The sequence below is a fragment of the Platichthys flesus genome, chromosome 17 (assembly GCF_949316205.1).
Source record: "Platichthys flesus chromosome 17, fPlaFle2.1, whole genome shotgun sequence".
Classification (NCBI taxonomy): Eukaryota; Metazoa; Chordata; class Actinopteri; order Pleuronectiformes; family Pleuronectidae; genus Platichthys; species Platichthys flesus.
Window position 1 is genome coordinate 16,381,354 of NC_084961.1, and position 15,943 is coordinate 16,397,296.

The following is a 15,943-nucleotide window of genomic DNA, read 5'->3' on the forward strand; positions in this document are numbered from 1 at the left end:
ATAAATTTCTGTGAATTTTGAATAATATTCTTGCTCATCATTAGTTTAAAGACTCACCCACCCTTAAATGCATGCAATTATCTGATCTATAATAAGTGTTTAATTAATTAATAACTTATGTACTGTGTGTCTGGGAACAAAAATAGATGGCATAGATACAGATTACGAAATATTAAATCAATAATTCAAATACATTTACAAAGTCTCAAGTAACACCTGCACACTATTAAAATTTAATGTAAATCAAATTAAAGTTGTAGAACAAGGCTTATCTGCTTCTTGGGAGAAGGTGGTGCTATCACTATCACTACTTACAGACTAATAGATCTGTTCAGGTTGAAAACACTCTGGTTTCTCTTGAGATCGTATACATCTTTCCCCCTTTGCAACAGTCTAAGTTATCTTATATTCTGGCTAGATAACCATAGCCAGATCATCAAAATTAAACTCAAAATATAACAGTATATACTACTAAAAGCATGTACTTTGTTGGTGAAATCTCTCGAGCGCCCCTTGGCTCTCAGGTTGATAAGCACTGGAAGTACGATGCTTAACAGACAACTGGGACATTACCTGAGCAAAGATTTTTGACATAAAGTTGGAGCCTTGGTCCCTCTGGATATGCTTAGATATTCCAAATGTGGTAAAAATGGCAATTACGACATGATCGGCAAAACACTGCCACTTCGGATTTTAATCCTGGCCAGAATAAATACCTGAGGATGCACCGATATGTTTTGGAAATGCCAAAATGTCCTGACAGACTATGATCATGGGCTAAACTCAATACTTGAACACGAAAGGGAGTTGGCACAACTAGTTATCGGATTGTATTGTTGTCACTGTCAGGCCCAGAAGACCACATCCGCATGAGAACACTATCCTCAAAGAAGTAATTGCCAGAGCACTCCCTTCTGTTTTCTGAAGCTGCAGACAAACTACTAACTAAGGAACAATCACTCTGTTGGGCCTTAATCAGTTCTACTTTGTCCACATATTTTATAAGACGAGAACAACAACAGAAGAGGAGACGGAGGGAATGAAATGCGGAAATGATGTTGTTAGCGTACCAATCATAGCCAAGGGCTATCCCTAGGCCCTCCGAAATGCCAACGGATAGTAAGAAAAGTCAGAGGTGTAAGGAGAGCTCTCCAAGGTGCTCGGAGAGGGCGTTCCACAGCCGCAAGCCCTTCCCATGTGTCCTTGTCCGTCAAGTAGCATATATCGGCCTTTAGTCAACCCCCTGTATTTGCAACTGGGATCGCAACCCAACTCGCACAAGGCTAGACACAATAGGACAGCTGCATAGTATGAAGAGGCACACGTAAAACACTAATTTTAACCCCCCATGTCAGTATATCTGCACGAAGAATGGTAGATTTTACCACCTCATAATCCAGGCTCTGGTCTAGAGTAAGACAATTACACACCTCCTGCGCTTTACCTACTAATTTACATTGGAACAATATTGGCCATACATCCTTAGGCCATCTTAAAGCAGATGCAAAACGCTCAAATGCAAAAAAGAAGGAATCCATCTCTGTTTCCCTATGGGGAAGGAACAAATGTCACATGTCTGCCGACATCAGCTATTCTGATGGAAGAGGGTAGGTGATGTTACCCGAATGGGAGTGGCAAAAGCAAATGGGGGTTCCCGCTCTAAATCTAGAGCTTGCACTCGTAGGTGCATTTCCTCACGCTCCACCTCCTTAATACGGAGCACCAAGTGGAGCTCCTCGACTGTCATGCCAGCCTTAATCATGGGACCCATGTGGGGTGGGGACCGTGGCATTGCCTTGGCCTCCGAATCTTCCACAGTATCCACATGACATTCCGGAAACACCCCCTTCTCCTCTAGTTTTTTAACCCAAATTTATCCAACTTTTTTACAGAGGGATCTGTGGCAAAATCATCTAATTGAAACTCCATCCTATCAACATGAACAACAAACTGGCCACACGTTTGTGGAACATTTATCTATACGAACACATTATCTGCCACCAATTACTGAATGAAACGAAAAATGCCCATTAAAGAAGAAATGGACGAGCCCCCAATTCGTGTTAAAACCCTGTCTAGGAGAAAATACAGTCGCAACATGATACATGAGTTCCCCCTCCTTTCCCAGCACCCAAGAACCAACAACCAACAATTTACAGCCCTTTTTGGTTTATTGACTCTTTTTGCTTCAGGGTGGGCTAACAGAAGAACAATAACCAAAAACAACCCTAAGTCGAAACAACCTAAACTTCCCTACTCATTTTAAGGAAACAAAAGACATCATACTGACCTAACTCCTCATTCAAAAACAGGAGAAAACAGGGCTTAAACAGAAATGCTACCCACCCCTACCAAGACCGGGCTGGTAAACAAAGAACAGTTTACACAATGCTGCATAAGGTGGGTCCGGCTGGAGGTCTGGCTGGCATGTGGCAAAAGGAGAGACCGCAAGGAGCACAGCTCCTCTTATCCTTCAAGCTCGGGCTGGAACCAATCAGCTCCCTGGAAACACACCTACACACTCAGTCACTCAAAGAGCCAAACACCTGAAACACATCACACCCAAGCATCACAGCAGAGAGAGAGGGTGAGAGAGAAAGATCCACAAAACCTCAGGGTTGAAGCAACCTCAAATGGAAAATCTCCAAACATTCTACATGCACTCGTGTTATTTTGTCCTCCCTGCACTTCAGCTGATAGAAAGGTGGATAGAATGAAAAGCAATTATTGATGTGTGTTGTCAAGCGCGTTCTATATCCAAAATGAGACGTCTGTCTCATTAATCATTAACAAAGCAGAAGGTGTGAAAGATGAAATGGAATGGGCAGTCGCTTCGCAGGTTTGTCACCGCAAAATTGGTGTTCCCATGATAACTTATGATTTGGATCTCTTCTTTTTGATAAGGCCATTGTGCATGCAAACAAATGCGTTTTATGCACTTTCACCTAGAGCTGGTATAAAAGGCAATAGTAATCCCCCCAGTCCGGACTATACCTGGGGTTAAAGGGGCCTAGGCTAGACTATTCCCGGGTATCTTATGTATATCACTCAACACTACTGATGTCACGGGGGTATAATCTGGCCTGAGGGGTATGACTTGGCCTAGGCCAATTTATATCCCGGAGTATAAATTGGCCTAGGCCAAGTCATACCCCTCAGGCCAGATTATACCCCTGTGACATCAGTAGTGTTGAGTGATATACATAAGAATTACTTAATAATAATAATAATAATTATAATAACATTTTATTAGGGGTTCAGCTTTCTCAGGTAAGTTAAGTGAGAAAGCTAACTGACTTAAATCTTAAAACTCTAAAACATAGACTTTTATTACATCAACCAGAAAAACAGAAAAAATATTAGACCTCCACAATGATCAAAGATTACTACGTCCTGAAACTTCAACTTCTAAGGATAGCAAGTCCTTGCTACAATATACATGTTCAAAGTTAAACACTGATAACAACATCAAAAACTCCACAAAGATCAAAGATTACTACAACACTTCTCAGTTTTACACATTCAAATAAAAGCACATACCCAAAACATAATGCAATTATAACATATCAATTCTTTTTCTTCCAGTTCCAGAGTCCAGAGTGCTTGAACTTCAGTCATCATCTAACGTTTGTTAGGACGTCTCATGCATGTCTGGGCATCTCAGGGAGTGAAGGGGGGATACAGAAACGGGCAACATTCAACTAATGATATTAAAAAATGTTCTTCACTAGGTGCATGCAAGTTTCGAAAAAATTATTAATTAAATGTTGTATTGGCCATTCAACCCACACTCGACCCATACCAATCAATGCGCTAGCATGTTCTGACAACACCCCTACCTCTTAAGGCAAATTTTTCCCTTATGTTAAATATATTTTTTAATGTCAATATATATTTGTTGGAGAAATAGAAGGGGTGCAAAAACTCTGGCGGCAAAAAATTAAATAAAATAAATTTTTTGCTAGGCGCAGTTTTTAGGCGCACCCCTCTAGGTGGCACTCTAGGCAAACGCCTTTGTCGCCTATAGGAAGGGCCTGCCCTTCCTGGAGGGGTATACTTTGGCCTAGGACAGTTTATCCCCGGGGTATACTCTGGCTTGGGCCAAAGTATACCCAGGTATAATCGGGGCGGGGGTTAATTTGGCCTGTTACACTGGATCCCTCCAGGAAAAGAATGTAAATCAGCCTCAATACTAATGTGTTTTGTCAAAGAAGTTCCCCTTTCAGCAGTGATAGTCTGTCCCATTAATCACACTGGGGAAGGTGAAGGGAGCCTCAAATGAAATAAACAATTCCATTAGTACTTTCGTCAACATAAATATGTCTTTCTGAAGCTGAAGGTTATTTTTGTTTCGACGTTCTGATCATGGAGGTTTTGGAGCAGTTTAACACCAGAGGGATAAATGTTATTTTTTATGTAGATGTGAAATTATGAGCCACAAAAGAAGATCACAGCGTTTTCTGTGGAAGATTCCTCCAAGGCTCTCACAGATGTGGCACACAACTAGGAGACACGCTTCACACACCCTGTTTCCTAATACAAGCAGCTCTATTCAACGGCAGAGATGGGATTGACAGCATCGCTTGTTTGCTCATACTTAAAAGAACCTGCTCAGTGGCATAGGACAGCAGGGGGGATGTAGTGTGATGTCTGTGAAGCTGGTGGAGTTCTGTTTCGACGCTATAAAATGTTGGACTTTGTCAGAATTACATGAATAGCATCAGATCCGAGTACTCAGTAATGATTCAATTTAACCAGGATTTTATCCCTGTAACCCGAATCATTTGGTGACTAACTGACACAGACATTAACGGATATCATGGCATTGACCATATTCTCTGAAGCAATTTTTCTAAAAAGTTCAACGTTTGTTTTGTTGCAGCAATTTAATAAAGTAATAAAGCAAATCGATTTTTAAATTCCATTTCATGTAAAACATGACTATACAATCTTTACTGCAGATAAACCAGGTAGGATGAGCACAAATGTTTCTAACTTCACTTTTCACCATAGAATGTTTACAAAAAGCTCTGCACACATCGCCCAGCACAGAAACAATCAAAAGCTTATTGTAGAGCCGTTTGAGGAGGATTCACTAATGACAAGGAAAACTTCTGAAGTAGTGTTATGGAAATTTATTCAAAAACTTCTCAGTTTATGCCCAAAGTAGACATTTCAATCTAGAGTACAACTCAACATAAACTTTATGGTGCACGTATTCATTTCTTGCAGAAGTTGAAGTGTTTTGGGGTGAGGAGTAATCTACACAGAGACACTTAAATATCAGCACAGACACAGTGTGATCCTTTCTGCAGAAAGCTTCTACAAATATATTTACAAAGACAACTTGTTTCAGAACATTGTTTGGTGAACACCATTTCAACCACAGTAGTTCAGGAGCATATAATCTACATTTGAAAACGTTCTATCTGACTGATTTATAGTCTCTGATGGTTCATACTTTTCCTTGCTATAACAATATTCAACTGTGACGATTCCTGCATGTTTCACAACAGCAGTCTTCCAGTTGCAGAGCTTTTGATGTGAAACAGATGTCTTGAGTTTTCAATATTGGTAAAAGTAGTAACAACAGAATCATTAAATTAAGTTAATAAAAGATATAACAGGGGAAATTATACATTCAAATCTTCCAAGCTCTAATAAATCTTATCATATAAAGTTGGCAATCCAAGAATTTATAGTTGTCAGTTTTAGTAGAGTGAAATGACTCACCTCCTGTAAGATATTTTAGCTCTCTTGGGCCAAAACAGCTGCAGTACTTGCTGTTCAGATCTGGGAATTTAACCAGCCTCATCATCTCTTCCTCTTTATGAATGTGTGACGCAGGAGGTGTGCCATTAACAGGAGGGAGGGATGGAGGAGGGAGTGTAGAGGCTTATCAGGGTGGAGACATTTCTATCAGTGTTGTTACAAATTAAGCCGATGAGAACCATGAGGTTTAAGACGATATGTATTACATGATTGAAGAGCCATTAGTACCTCTACAATCACAGATGAAATTCTTGAAATCCCCCATTTGAAATCAACAAAATAAAGAGTGCCAACCTTCTAAAAGTTTCAAAAGTTTGTGAATTGTAAAAGCCTGTATGCAAGGGAACAGATGGACTGCTCTGGCAGTCTTTTCAGTGAAAGTCTGTGGGATTAAGACAGACTGCATTAAATAAGATGAACCTCCTCAGAATGAACAGCCAGCTCTGCCCTGTCTAATCTATTGCCACTGTGTTATCGGACCACAGCAGGTTGTTGATAATGGGACCCCCCCGCCACATCGTAGGGACTGTGCTGCCATGTTTACAGTTGGATGGACTCAGAGACTTCCGGCTGTGTCAGAAATCCACCAGCAGCTAGTTTGCTTCAGTCCCAGCAGGGGAGAAGTGCTAGGAGCAGTAAGTGGTGGGATCTGTCTGTGTCAGTCAGTGAAAAGAAAAACTGTCATAGTGGAGGGCTAATGAACAGTGCACTCACAATCATTATGACGTCTGTTGACCTTTATGGTCTTGTAAGATCACAGCAACGATGCTGTTATATAGTCGTAGTATAGACATTAAATGTCATTAAAACACAGGTTGTAATCTGACTAATTTATTAAATGTAACCTTTTCTGCACTGTCATTATTCTTGGCTGAATTTTAACTCTACGAATCAAAATCAACACAAGCCCCTGGACTCTCCACCAAAGCTTAATACTCATGTCCCATTTGCTGGAGCTGAGAGCAACACTCTACATGCGGCTGATGAGCTGCCAGCCTAATGTTCTTTTTCAGTTTCCTGGGCGACAGTCCATTTTCACAGTTTCAAGGCAAAGGTCTGGTAATATTAATTTACGTGGCAAGATCACGTTGTAAAAACAACATATTTAATAGCTGTGTTAAAAATCTAACTTCAATCCAAGTGCAAAAGGGCTATAATCAGTGCTTTTGATTTCTTATAACTAGCCTGTTTTGAACCTTCCTGTTTGGAATAGACTGTTGATGTGTTCTGGAGGTACTTCTGAAATATTTCTTGTCACTTGTGAGTCCTCCTCAAACAGTTCTACAATTTACTGTCACTTTTTATTGTTTGGGTGTTGGTCGTTATGGGCAGAGCTTTTTATATAAACAGTCTGTGGTGCAGAGTGATAGACAAAGCTAGAAAACTTTGTTTTCATCCTTCCTGGTTTATCCGCAATGATGATTTTATAGTCAATGTTCATCACGTTAAATATTTGACACAAAGGCCGAAGCTCATGAATTTTCTAAATTAAAGCGCGATATAAGGCATTGCAATAACAAAACAAATGTTGTGCTTTGACATTGATGAGCAATTGCTAAAGAGGATGTGAAACTATAAATGTTGCTGCCATTAATGTCATCAACAGCTACGACAGATTATCAAAATGATTTGGCAGAACAGGTTAATCGCTGCAAACTTTCAGTTGCCAACTGCTGTAATTTATCTGAGGACGTAAGGAAGACATGTTCAACACACCACTAGCTACAGAGTGCTGATTGCATGTTTATTCCAATTTTATATTAATGTCGATCATATCATGTTTGCAAGATATGTGTTCTATACTTTATACCGACAGCCGTTTGTGGAATCAGTCCTTAGACATACAATGCATGTACGGTATGCACAAGTCTTGTATTATCATTTGCTAGACTGAACACAGCACATACAGGTAGTGGTCATTGTTTTAAGCAGGAATAGATGTTTTCCAAAAAGTTACTCTTTCATTTTTGTCGTAAGCTACCAAATTTAAATGTGGATGGTACATTTATGAATATGTTTTTTTCTTGTTTTATCAATTCTGTTTTTACTTTCTCTTACATTTGCTGGTACAGGACACTAACCCTCAAAATTAAGAATCCATTGGAGGGTTTTGTAAACATGTGCACGATTCATCGCCTGTACAAGGTCAATATTTAAAAGTATGCCCAAAACAATTCTAGAAGATTCTTGCCCACCCTGCTGCTACAGGCCTTTTACTGTAAATAACTCACAGTGATGTACAAATATATTTATTGTTATTATATGGTTTGACCATATGTGGTTATTGCTGGTTGTACAACTAATTGCCCCACAGGGATCATAAAGATACCTCAAGAGATTTATTGAGAGCTGTGAATGCTATTTTATTGCTTATTGCTTATTGCTTGTCATTGATAATGAATAACTTCCTCACATACTGCACTATCGTTAGGATGAGGATATGAAACTCAAACAAATGATAAACTATTACACAGATACATGTCGGATGCCCTGGAACCTAAACTAAAGAGAAACAAATTAAAATCACAACATGCCCCCATGATTGACAGATGTTGAGACACAGTTATTCAATGTTTAGTAATAACAGTATCTTATGACAATACAATGAAAACATATGGATGAAGTGCAGAAATATGGTTGACATGTTGGAGTCTGTCGTCTCTCCATTTCCAAGCTGGAATACATGCAGGGTGGTTGGTGAGTCACAGCCAGAGCGCCATGATGCAGAGAAGAGAGCTCCACACAGACTTCATCCGCCTCTCATCAGGAGCAACTGGGTGATAAGCGTCCGTCTACATTTTGTGTGAAAGTAACCAATGGTCTCTCAGGAAATCCCCAGGGCCCGCCCCTCCGTCCTTAGAAACACTGCAGTTTTCAATAATGCACTTTTATTGAAAGTGTGACCATCTTTGGTGAGCAAAATGTAAAATTCATTTGCGTATCGATATTCATGAACTTTGACAAAGTTAGGGAATTACCATTCTTACTCTGTCAGTTTCACTCAAGATAAATAGATATATTTTGGATATTGACTATTTTTATCATAATGTTTTGTGCAGAGGAGACGTTGTCTGCATAGAATTGTATTTATTAATGTGTGTATGTTTCCTCACTTTTGTCCCTTTTGGACCTTTTCCAGTATAAACACTGGTGTTATCAGGAGCAGTAGACATCATGGGGACCAAAGCCTGGTCCTTATGAAGCGAGACATCTTTTCTAAGGGCCTGGTTAAGGTTAGATGTTAGGCAGACAAAGGCAAGAAGAAGTCCCACGATCATCATAACATGACACAATCGTCCAACGTTGTCATTCATCGGAAGGAGCAGTGCCTCCACAGAGACAAACGCAGAGGAATCTCACCTGACAGCAGACTTTACGAAGCCATTCAACCAGTTAATAGTTGCTCCACTGGATTGGTTAAAACCCACGGCATACCCCCCTACGTGGCAGCTGTATGCTGATAAAGGCATGGGGACGTTTTATCCTAATGTTTACTCTTTTATTTTGATAAGACTCTTTTGTATTTTACTTTGAAATGCCCACGGCAGAAACTCACTTCACTCGCAAGCCGAGTTTAGAGACTTTCCCCACGATCCACAAGCAACTGCTCCACAGTTGTTCCATCCCAGCAGAAGGACAAAATACTTTGTCAAGGAGAAAGAGACGAATTCTCTCCTTTCCAGCCCAGCGCTGATTCCCGTTGTCACCAACCGAACCAGCGGAAAAACCGCTCTCGAGGCCACGATACAATTCACTTGTCTTCCCAGAATCCACCGATTGCGCATGAGCTAAACGGATCAACAACAAGTAAGAGGCTTTTATGTCTGGGCAGAGATTAGTTTTTAATAACTAGTGTGTCATTAGTTGTGTATTTTAATACTATTTTGTGTATGACCACCGTGTCTACTGTGTTTAAGTGCCATCGGGCCGTGATGAAGCGTCACCGGCCGCACTGTTATCGTCCGACCAAGTTTGCGGAGACATTACCTTTCAAGAGATCGGTACACAACGTCCGCTTGGGTCCCGAGTGGTAAAGTCACCACAAAATTTTCTCTGCCGTATTTTGAGATCTCTTCTGATCATTATTATTGCATGTTGCCTTTTCCTCTCTCTCTCTCTTCTCTTACACCTGACTACACACACGTTTCAGCCTGCACACACACATTCAAGTTATATAATATATTCTAAGACCTAGATAGCCTGATTGCATCTCGACGCCATTCGGCGCGCCAAAACCACGAGATAGATCAGAGCACCCTTTGTTCTAGATTTTCCTTTGTCTAAATCACGTTTTAAGTCTGCAATTTTGACTCCAAGTCATGTTATCCGTCGGCCATTTTGATTCAACATCACAAGGCCCGTCGGCCATTTCACCTCCAAATTTCTTAGGCCACGTCGGCCATTATTACTCAAAATTTCGTGGGTCAAAGCACCATTTTGAGTTCAAAACTAGGGGTTTGTCAGCCATCTTAATTTCGTAAATCATTACACCATTGCCACTCCCCCTTTCTCACACACACACACACACCCACACACACATAGATATACCATCTGTATTACATGTGTGTTATAAATCGTGATAAAAGCTGCTGTTGTTGTTTTCTGTGATATAGTGGAGTTTTGTAAGAACAGTAATCATTGATTTACATTAATGTTATTACCTTTTAAATAAATTCTATGATAAAAGTATTTTGTGATTATTTATGCATATGTATGTGAATGCAGCTGGATTATGATAGCCTGTGCTCAAACTTAAAACCTTCATTGTTCCTTATATAATCGTTAATATTAAATATTGACATTATTAATTATTAATTAATTGAACTTTTATAAAATGAGACTGATCCTTACAGATTGATTGTTGGTCCCTGATACCAGAGTTGGGCAAAAATACATCAAAATGTATTTTTATACAAAATACAAATTACCCCTCAAATAAATGTATTAAAATAAAATACTGGTGCCAGAAAATGTAACAAAATACAATACATGTGTTTTGTATTTTAAAATATACAAAATACTTTTTATGGATTATCTGTTTTCTTAAATTACCAAATAATCAAGTAATGAAATATGTATTTGAAATACAAGTAATAGAAATACTGCCCATCTCTGCCTGATTCCAGGGTGGTGCCCCGGTGGTGCCCCGTTGTAATCATAATTACAAAATGCATACCTATCCACAGTGTTTTCTTTACTTTGAGCCTAGGTGTGGTGTTTTCACTAAATCCCCTAGTGCATAACCTTGATGCATACCTGCAGTAAATCAAGACAAAGGTAAGATGAAGTCCCTTTTCGCCATAGCTTGACTCAATCGCCCAACACGTCATCATTCAAGGGAAGGAGCAGATCCTCCACATAGACTAACGCAGAGGAGTTTCACCTGACAGCAGACTTTACAAAGCCATTCAACCGGTTGCTCCATTGGATTGTTTGAAACCCTCGGCGTACCCTACCACTCCCATGTTTATCATTAATTATTTATTTATTCTTAATTGATAACCGTATCATTTTTAAGTAATACTTTTATTATTCCTAATTGATTAGCTTTATCAATTTTAATTACTTGTAATATATATGTGTTTATTATTTTAATCATCATATTTCTTGGTAATTAATAATTAGCCAACGTCAAGTCGTCTACTATTGCACAACACTTGCATAGATTTGTGAATGTGTATATCTGTAAATACATGCATGGATCTATAAATCTGCAAATAAATCTGTAAATGTGTAGATACATCTTTTAATGTGGCATAGTGGCCTGAAAGGTTGTGTTTTGCCCTAGGAGCTCCATATACAATTAAGTCATCAAATCTCAGGAGGACCTTATCATTGGCCGTCATTTCACCTGTAGTCTTTGCTACACTGAGATGATTTATCTTCATCCACCGTGTTTTCGTTACGCAGAGGTGTGGCAGCCATTTTCATAAGTTGCCATGCATTTTGTTAGAAAAACAGACAAAAAAGAAAACAGCCCATAACCACCTGGGCATGGTGGCTGCTGTCAATGAGGCGGGCTCTTCAAACAAGACAAAATGACACATGACAAAAACGATAAAGTATGGCTGCCTCGCTTATAATTAAAGACTTGTGGGTGTTTCCAACTTTCAGCCACTAATATCTATGGAAACATTTACAGATTTATCTTTATTTATTTATTTATTTTTTTTTGATAATTCTTTTATTTGGAAATGTATATGAACACCGAATACACTGAGCATACATTTTAACAGACATATTTTTTTTTTTTTACATACACATACAAACAACATCCCACCCACCCCACCCACTTGAACATGTAGTACACACACCTAGAATAACAAAAAAAGAAGATAATAAGTAAAAAAAAAAAAAATATATATATATATATATATATTCTGTACGCTACTTGATATAGGGTCCTAGTGCAAGAAATATTGCTATGGGGTATCAGGTATAGTTTTTGAGTTTCCCTATGTATTTCAAAACCGGATCCCAGGTGGAGTAGAAATTGTCCCTTGACCCCCTAAGTGAGTATTTAATTTTCTCTAATTGTATAAAGTGCATCAGGTCACACATCCACAAAGACGCTTTGGGAGGGTTTTTTGATTTCCAATGTAATAATATTCTTCTGCGTGCAAGCAGAGTCACAAAGGCCAAAATGTTTTTATAACTTTTCCTTTATATAGAATGTCTTCGGTCTGTGATACCAAATATAGCTACTGCTGCATTAGGTTGGAAATCAGTATTGAGTGCCTCAGATATTGTTTTAAAGATCATAGACCAGTAAGTGACCAGAGCAGGGCATGACCAAAACATATGGGTTAAGTTGGCAGGGGTGCGATGGCATCTGTTACAACTAGCATCTGAATTAGGATATATTTTAGCTAATCTTGCTTTGGAAAAGTGAGTCCGGTGTAGAACTTTAAATTGTATTATACTTAATTTTGCACAAGAAGTGCTGTCATTCACTCTTTGTAAAGCACAGTTCCACATGTCATCTTCCATGTCTTCCCCCAATTCATCTGCCCAGTCCGCCCTTATCTTTGCGATGGTTATGGTTTTAAGAGAAGCTATACAATCATGTATTCTAGAAATGAGCCTTTTTGAATTAAACGGGGATTCTAGCATATCATCTAAGCCAGACATTGAAGAGAGAATTGGAAAGTTGGGGTCATGGCTCATAAGGAAGTGGCGTGACAGATTTATCTTTATAATTATAGATTTATCTATATAATCACAGATTTATGTAAGCATGTGCGGAATTGTGAATATATGTTTACACTTCTGATTACTCATACAGAGTCTAAATACACATTGTAGATTTCTGTACACATTTCAAAATCTGACTATGCAAACATGGATGAAGATACACACACACTCCCTAAAGAATAGTATTGCTACAGTATTGACACCATGGATGTTGACTTGCAGTTTCTTTCTAACAGCTAGTCTCGTTCCGAATGCACGTACACAAAACAAGTTCTTTCAGATTTCAGCTATCGCTGTCATCTCTGCTGTGGAGGTCCATCTAGGGCAGGGGTCCCCAGCCCCCGGGCCGTGGGTCATTTGGTACAGAGCCGCACAGAAAGAATAAACATTATTACATTATATTACATTATTTCTGTTTTATTTATTATCTGATCTAAACTGTGTTTTATTTTGAAAAATGACCGAATCCTCTCCGTTACGACTCATGCTTTACGCATGTCGAGACGCTTGTCTCGGTCACGTGACTTTTTCGTTAAACACAAACCAGACAGTATTTGTCGGACCCCTTTGTCAACAAACCAGGTAAATCCAGCATATGTGCAAGATAAAGATCAGCTGCTGGAGTCATGTTGCGAGGACTCTGCTAATACATTTGCGTAAGAATACCCATCAGTTTCCCATTTATTATTATTATATTTAGCAAATACCCCAGTTTTTAAGCTAGTCATATATAATTTTATTTTGTCGTATTTATCCTCCACGTACGGTCCGTCTCTGTCTTGCTGGTAACTTACCAGCGAGACGTACACGGGCGTCGTCTCGTTAATTCGTTTAATAATTATATTGTGATTCGTTCCAAATATGAATTATTAGTCCCTGAAAATATTGTCTGACATCCAACCGGTTCATGGTTTCTAAAAGGTTGGGGACCGCTGGTCTAGGGAGGAACATCCGGTGCAGCTATTGTTTGGATGCATTTCCATCAACACATTCAAGATTTTCCACTGAAGACATATGCGTCAGAATAACATACGACATGAACTCAAACAGTTTTTCTGTTTTGCTTTTCACTAAATCTACAACCTTGATGCATACCTGCAGTCAATCAGGACAAAGGAAGGATGAAATGACTTCTCGCCATCCCAGGACTCCATTGTCCAACATGTCATCATTCATTGAAAGGAGCAGATCCTCCACAGAGACAAATGCATAGGAATCCCACCTGACAGCAGACTTTACGAAGCCATTCAACCAGTTGCTCCACTGGATGTTTGAAACCCACGGCGTATATACTTGGCAGCTGTATGCTGCTAAAGGCATAGGCACCAAAGCCAGGTTTGAGTATTGGCAGATATGGATGGATCCCCAACCTGGTCATGGAGGCCAAAGTGCCAAACTTTCTTTTTGAAAGAACTTTTACACTTTTGCTTCGTTTCAACTTCTAATTATATCTGATATTTTTCTTACTTTTCATTGCATCTCACGTTCTTAATTGCTTTGAATTAAGATGTCTTTCATTGTGTAAACACTTCAGGGGTCTCATTTATAAAATAGTGCGCAAGACTTATACTAAAAGTGTACGTAGGTACAAAAGGAAGCGAAACTTTCTGACACTGAAATTGAGGTGTTTGTTAGTGAGGTGGAGGTGAAGAGCGAACAGAGCCTGAAATAAAACAAAGATCACAGATCATAGATCAATAGAATCTCTATCAGCTGATCAGACATTGCTGAACCTTCTATTCTTCTTTCTGGGATAGTATTGGAAAGTTTCTTAACGTCTCGTAAGTGATCTCCTGTGCGCCCCGTGTGCTGGGTCACTGTGCTCTGTGCGCTCTGTGCGCCTGATGGCACAGTCACGTTCACTGCAGTGATCTGATGATACACGCACATTGTTAAAACCTATTAATTTTGCCTGGAAATACGAACATTTTCCCATCAAGTTTGCCTGAGAAGTGGCGTACGCACGTTTCAGGCCCCGTTTACGCAACAGTTATAAATGAGAACCCAGGTATGTGCATACATTGTAGTAACAAAGGGGAGCCGGTTGGCCAACTGAGTGTTTGTGTGTTCAAAGACAAAAACCTTTAGCAGAATGACCTCAAACAGGCACAATATAACAATATGGAGACACAATCAGTTCCTTACAACTTTCAAAATAACTTGAATTTCTGATGGGAGTTTATGGGGCCAATACTGTGACTGTATCTAAATTTGTTTGCTAAATCAGATTTGCAAATGTGTATTGAGAATCTGTCAGAATTACACAACAAATATCAACAAATCTGTAAATGCATGCATAGATTGTTGAATGTGTATATCTGTAAATACATGCATAGATCTGTAAACGTGCAAATAAATCTGGAAATGTGCAGATAAATCTTTTAATGTGGCATAGTGGCCTGAAAGGTTGTGTTTTGCCCCAAGAGCTCGATATACAATTAAGTCGTCAAATCTCAGGAGGACCTTATCATTGGCCGTCATTTCACCTGTGGTCTTTGCTACACTTGTGTGAGAGGATTTATCTTCATCCACAGTGTGGATGAAGATGAGCATAGGTCTGGCAGCCATTTTCACAAGTTGCCATGCATTTTGCTTGAAAAACAAACAAAAGAGAAAACAGCCTATAAAAACCTGGGCCTGCTGTCAATGATGCAGGCTCTTCCAACAAGTAACAAGTAACTTTTTTTGGTCTTTGCTAGAGTTTTCTTTACTTTGAGGATAGGTGTGGCAGCCATCGTGTGACTCAATCGTCCAACACGTCATCATTCATGGGAAGGAGCAAATCCCCCACGGAAACAAATGTATAGAAATCTCACCTGACAGCAGACTTTACGAAGCCATTCAACCAGTTTCTCCACTGGATTGTTTGAAACCCACGGCGTACCCCCCCACGTGGCAGCTGTATGCTGCTTAAGGCCCAGATAGAAAAAAAATGTATCCTTGCAGTATATCAGAGGCAGTTGAATAGGAAGACTAA

At 39.4% G+C, this 15,943-nt stretch overlaps 1 protein-coding gene across 4 annotated transcripts in view; it reads right to left on the minus strand.

Moving 5' to 3' along the window:
* st3gal1l2 (ST3 beta-galactoside alpha-2,3-sialyltransferase 1, like 2) overlaps positions 1-15,943 on the minus strand; it is a 70,433-nt gene that overhangs the window by 34,234 nt on the left and 20,256 nt on the right. The window contains exon 1 of one of the 4 annotated variants that reach the window (XM_062409955.1): positions 5,734-5,837. The exons of the other annotated variants lie outside the window; for them this stretch is intronic. The gene's annotated coding sequence lies outside the window, so the exon portion shown is untranslated. Of the gene's footprint in view, positions 1-5,733; positions 5,838-15,943 lie in introns of those variants that run through there. 4 annotated transcript variants of the gene reach the window in all.